We start from the raw sequence: 6,358 nt of genomic DNA, 5'->3' as shown, positions 1-6,358 counted from the left end.
ACAATGTATATTTTCGTAAAAGTTTGCAACAACGGCCGTGCTTAATATAAAAATATATGTTGCCTTGCCTTCTATGGAATCCTGGCCGGAGCGTATACACATAGGGGAGATTTATGAAACCAATCACAATCAACCAATCACAGCTCCTCTTTCCTTTCACCAGAGCTGGAAGCTGAGCTGTGATTGGTTGCTGTGGGCAGTTTGCACCAGTCTAAATTTTACACCCTTTGATAAATCTCCCCCTTAGTTAACGCTCCGGCCGGGATGTCTTACGGCGCTGTAGAAAACTGACATATCAAAACCCAGTCAGTGCACACTATGGAGCGAGCGGCTCCGGCTGCTCGCTCTATAGTGTGCAGTGGGGAGTTCTGATGTGGGCGCGCATGGCTGCGCCCGTATCAGAACTCTGCTGCCCCAAAGATCATCTATCAGATGATCTATTCAGAGACCGGCCATTCCGTGACCTAGCCTGACCTGGTCAGGGAACGGCCGGTCTCTTACAGTGTGTGAACATAGCCTAAGGGGCCTATTCCAAGTAGCGTTTATTGGACGAATCGGCCCGATTCGGCCGATTATAGCTTGGTGGAATAGAGAAAATGATCAGGCCCAAACCTAAAATCATCGGTCACCCACCACGCATCAATGCATGGAATAGCGGTGTGCAATGGGCGACTGGCGATTCAAGCAGCATACATTACCTAGCAGGGCTTCTCCTCTGCTCCGTCTCCATCCCGGTCCCATGCACAGCAGCAGCTTCAGTGCCACCTGACTGAGCTGTCAGACCGCTCAGCCAATCACAGGCCGGGACTGCAGCGACCAGTGATGGGCTGAGCACTCTGACAGCTCAGTGAGGCTGCTCCGGAGTTGATGCTGCGAGCGGGATTGGGATAAAGACGGAGCGGAGGAGAAGCCCTGCTAGGTAATGTTTGCTGCAAGGACATCAGTAAAGATGTCCCTGCAGCCCTCGCTAAACTATTATCGGGCCGTGGAATAGGCCCAGTAAACGAGCGCTGATCTAGCAGATTGGCGCTCATTTAGATTATTGATCGGCCCGTGGAATAGGGCTCTTAGGGTGCGTTCACACCGGATCGGCAGCATAAAATCCGCTGCGATACAGTGTGTGAAGCTACCCTAAAATGAAGTATGGTAAAGAACACAGGGGTCACAAAACCGGAAGGGGGAGGAAGACAACAGTGTGATACATCTTACACAAACATTATAATTTAAGCACAGAAACAATCTAATGGTCACTTTATGAATGGCACAGACTACAGTATATAACAGACACAAGGTGTGTATAGGCTAGTAAGGAAATAAATACTTATAAGTTCAGTTATGTGCAAGTCAGAAGAGAGACTGTGGGTATCTCTTCAACAGGTAAGCGAACTACAATGCATTAGCCTCCATGACAGTAAACAAAGGCCTGGAACAGTATCAATAGATCTATATGTGAGCCAAACATATATAAATACAGGTGAACACCACACACCAACACTGTAGTCTTACCCCCTGTCCGGCACAGAACAGCCCGACGTACGTTTCGCTCACTTCATTAGATGTCAGCTTTCATTATTGAGAGGACTTTTAAAAATGAAAGCTGAAATCTGATTGGTTGCTATGGACAACAGCTCCTTTGCCCAAGGTTTAATAAATCTCCCCTTCATGTCACTTTTATGACACTTTCATGTAAATGAAGTTAAAATAAATTTCAGAATTAGTTATTTTTAAAAATTTTTTGCCTGAGCCATTCGTTCAAATAAATCAGTTTGTAATGTTTGGGAATTTTTAGTAACAAAAGTTGCAAACTTTGTGAATTGAGTTAAAATTAATTGCACCACTCTACTACCACTGCACTACTCCACTACTTCTCTGGCACCTCTCTACTATTTCACTAGCACTCCACTCTGTATTTTCTACTCCACTAGCACTCCACTACCTCAGCACTACTCCACTACCTCACCACTCCACTACCTCTCCTCTACCTCTCCACTACCCCACCACTCCACTACCTCTCCTCTACCTCTCCGCCACTATCTCTCCCCTACTCTGCTCTCTACCCTTTCACTTTCCCTAACTGTCACAAATAGCAGCAGCCTGCGCTGGTGTGAAGCTCTTTTCATTTTCACAATCACACGCTGAGTGCCTGCCTCCAGGAAGCAGTCAGCATATGTAGTGTTGGGGAGGGGACATGTCTCTTGTTTCTAACATGGAACACCGGGGGTGGGGATGGGGGGGGTCATTTTTCAAGACCAGCGTACTGATCTGGCCGACCTGGGCATCTGACTTTGCGCCCAGCGTACAAATCAGCTCATCAGGCTTTGGGGTTTTGAAGTCTGCTCCGCTCTATGCCGCTCCTCCACAGGTGCTGGGAAAACATGAATCCAGTCCTGGGAAACTTTTCCCAGTTTCCCAGAACTGCATCTATCTTTTTCCAGCACCTGGGGAGGAGCAGCATAGAGCGGAGCAGACTTCAAAGCCCTCAGCCTGATGAGCAGAATCCCGTGCTCCACTCCATTCCTACTGTAGATTAGCTCATCTCTACTATTTGAATGGGTTAAAACCAGATGAATATTCGCTCGTTTTAGACCCAATAGTAAATGTCCCCCATTAAGTTGATTTGACAACTTCTGTCCTTAGTAAAGCCCTGCTGTTAATCACTTATAATACTATTACCCCGTACTTAACCACTACTACCACTACTAAAATCCTGTAGTGGGAACATAGCCTTATGATGAGAAACGGAAGAGAGATGTATTTTTCCTGCATGGTTTTCATGTTTAACCCCTGTTCAAGGGCATTTACTATCCACCTGCTGTGATCCCTGTACAGTAGTGCGCACTATAACCTCCAGATCAAAATTTGAGAACATTTTCCACATGACAAAATGTCAAACTTATGAATATCTAGGCAATTCATCTCACACTCCCTGTCTAAATTTTAGTGCAGGCTTCCAGGTATTGAGAGAAGAGCGCTGCTACCACCATATGGCTATGGATGTGTATAGCACTTGCTGTCTGGTAATATTGTAGATTACTCCACCCTCGTTTAATGAGCAAGCATGACCAATCTTCTGCATGAGCAAAGCATTTTTGGAAATAGGTTCAACAGTCAACCCAAAGGAGTTATAAATGTTTACCTCCTTAAAGGGAGCCTGTCACTCCCCGTGCCGGGGTGACAGGCTCCCGACCCCCCGCTAGAGCCCCCTATACTTACCTGATCGCACCGGGTCCACTTCTTGATCCGGTCCGGTGATGGAGATTTCAGCGCCCAAAGGCCGGCGCGCGCTCTTGAGATGGGTCCGACGCTCATAGTGAATGAATGGAGTGTCGTACTCACCATTCATTCTCTATGGGCATCGGACTCATCTCAGGAGCGCGCACCGGGCTTCGGGCGCTGAAATCTCTGTCACTGGACCGGATCAAGAAGCGGGACCTGGCGCGATCAGGTAAGTATAGGGGGCTCTAGCGGGGGGTCGGGAGCAGGCCCGGACTGGTAATCTGGCCAGCCGGGCAAATGCCCGCTGGGCTGGCCGGATTACCAGTCCGTGGGCCGCCCGGACTACAAAAAAACATTATTTTAAAAAATCGCCGCTGCGGCCCGCTCCCCTTTGCCCACTTCTGCCACCGCAGCCTGCCTGTCTTGCTCGGCCCGCTCCTGACGTGCAATGCAATCCTCCAATGCAATCAACGTGGAGGAGGAGCGTGGGGCCGCTGCGGCCGGCTAGCCGCACCGGCCCCACGCTCCTCCTCCACGTTGATTGCATTGGAGGATTGCATTGCACGTCAGGAGCGGGCCGAGCGCGACAGGCGGGCTGCGGTGGCAGAAGCGGGCCGAGCGCGCAGAGGCCCACAGAGGCAGGAGCTCTACTACGGCCAGGCAGCGGGAGCGGTGTGTGTGTGTGTGTGTGTGTGTGTGTGTGTGTCTTCTATGGGGAGGGGGCATCTATGAGGGGGAAGAGAGAAGTGGGACATCTACATGTGGGGGAGAGGGGGGCATCTATGAAGGGGAGAGAGAGAAGGGGGACATCTATATGTGGGGGAGAGAAAGGGGGGCCCTTCTATAAAAGGGGGGCATCTATGAAGGAGGAGAGAGAGAGAGAGAGAGAGGGGGACATCTATATGTGGGGGAGAGAGAGAGGGGGGGCCCTTCTATAGGGGGGGCATCTATGAAGGGGGAGAGAGCAGGGAGACATCTACATGTGGGGGAGAGAGAGGGGGGGCCCTTCTATAAGGGGGGGGCATCTATGAAGGAGGAGAGAGAGAGGGGGACATCTATATGTGGGGGAGAGAGAGGGGGGGCCTTCTATAGAGGGGCATCTGTGAAGGGGGGGAGAGAAGGGGGACATCTATATGTGGGGGAGAGCGAGGGGGCCCTTCTATAAGGGGGGGGGGGAGAGAGGGGGGCATCTATAAGGGGGGGAGAGAGGGGGGCATCTATAAGGGGGGGAGAGTGGGGCATCTATAAGGGGGGGAGAGTGGGGCATCTATAAGGGGGGGAGAGAGTGGGGCATCTATAAGGGGGGGGAGAGAGTGGGGCATCTATAAGGGGGGGAGAGAGGGGGGCATCTATAAGGGGGGGAGAGAGGGGGGCATCTATAAGGGGGGGAGAGAGAGTGGGGCATCTATAAGGGGGGGAGGAGAGAGAGGGGGCATCTATATGTGGGGGAGGAGAGAGGGGGGCATCTATATGTGGGGAGAGAGTGAGTGGGCCCTTCTATAAGGGGGGGGCTGGTGATGTTAGTATATGGTGGTATTAGTGTGTGGTGGTATTAGTCAGTAGCAGCGGTGGTGTTAGTCAGCGTGTGGTGGTATTAGTCAGTAGCAGGGTTGGTGTTAGTCAGTGTGTGGTGGTATTCATCAGCAGCGGTAATGTTAGTCAGTATGTGGTGGTATTAGTCAGTGGCAGTGGTATTATTATGCAGTGGTATTAATCAGTATGTGCCGGTATTATTATTATACCAGGGCCCAGAAGACATTAGCTACGCCCCTGAAGGGGGCTATGAAATCACTGCTGTATTCTTTTCTATAGTCTGCAGGGTTTAATACTCTGCAGCATTTGTATCTGGTGGCTATATGGTCAGTGTATGGCGGTATTAGTGAGTATATTGGTTGTGTACACTGACTTTTCTTCTGTGATAATTTTGGGCGTTATATATGTAAGAAAATAGTGTGACATAGTAGAACTTTATAGTGGTGGTGGTGGTGGGGGGGTTTATATGTGGGCTGGTGGGGTTTGTGTGCCAGGCCTGCTTTTCTTCCCCAGTCCGGCCCTGGTCGGGAGCCTGTCACCCCGGCACGGGGGGAGACAGGTCCTCTTAAGTGTTACAAGTTACTGTCTATAGTAATATATGTATATATATATATATATATATATATATATATATATATATATATATATATATATATATATATACACACATATACATATATATACACACACACACATACATATATATATATATATATATATATATATATATATAATAAAGAGACAAATGAATGTGTAATTGAATGAAAATGTTTTATGTTATATAAATAGCATTCAAATAGTTTAATGTTTCAATTGATGTTATTGTTTCACAGACAATATTAAATCATACTTGTATTTAGGAGATGTACACCTGAGTATAAAAATATATACACTATGAACATTTATTAGGAATTTATAGGTACGCACATTTTTTACTGTCTAATGGGTTTTTAATTTTTGTTGAAGTTAATTATGTTTGTCTATGAGTTGCAGTTATCATTGTTAATTGTTCCTGAACTCTTGGGCTTAGCTCACACTATAATGATCATTATAGACGCCCCTCATCGGCAATTATCAAACGTCTTTTTGACGGGCCACCAGCATTGATGGTCTAAAAATCAGATTGTGTGAACTTAGCCCAGGACTGCAATCAGTGGCATAGCTACAATGTAGTCAAACAGTATACAGTATATACACATTACAGTATACATACTGTACATTCATTACAGTATACATACATTCATTGTTGAGCCCTGCTAATTGTCCAAGCACCTGGAGTCATATGCAAACTCCACAAAGCACCTGTCAGAGGCCACAATGTGATCAGGGAAGAAATATACTGTGTATAGGTAGAGTAATATACAGTATATGGCCATGTTCACATGACGTAAGACACCGGCCGTTCCATGACCCAGCCATTCCATCAGTTCTGTCAGAGAAAATCATCCTGGCCGGTACTGCAGTACCGTCCGCATGATCTTCACTGCTGCTGAATTCGGATGTGGCCGCATCTGTGCGCAACCGCATCCGAATTATCCGCTGCACACAATGGAGCTTGCGGCCGCAGCCGCACACTCCATTGTGCGATCTGACAGGTTCTCTGTGGCCG

The sequence above is a fragment of the Dendropsophus ebraccatus genome, chromosome 3 (genome assembly GCF_027789765.1).
Source record: "Dendropsophus ebraccatus isolate aDenEbr1 chromosome 3, aDenEbr1.pat, whole genome shotgun sequence".
NCBI classification, from domain to species: domain Eukaryota; kingdom Metazoa; phylum Chordata; class Amphibia; order Anura; family Hylidae; genus Dendropsophus; species Dendropsophus ebraccatus.
Note: the sequence above shows the minus strand (reverse complement) of the source record.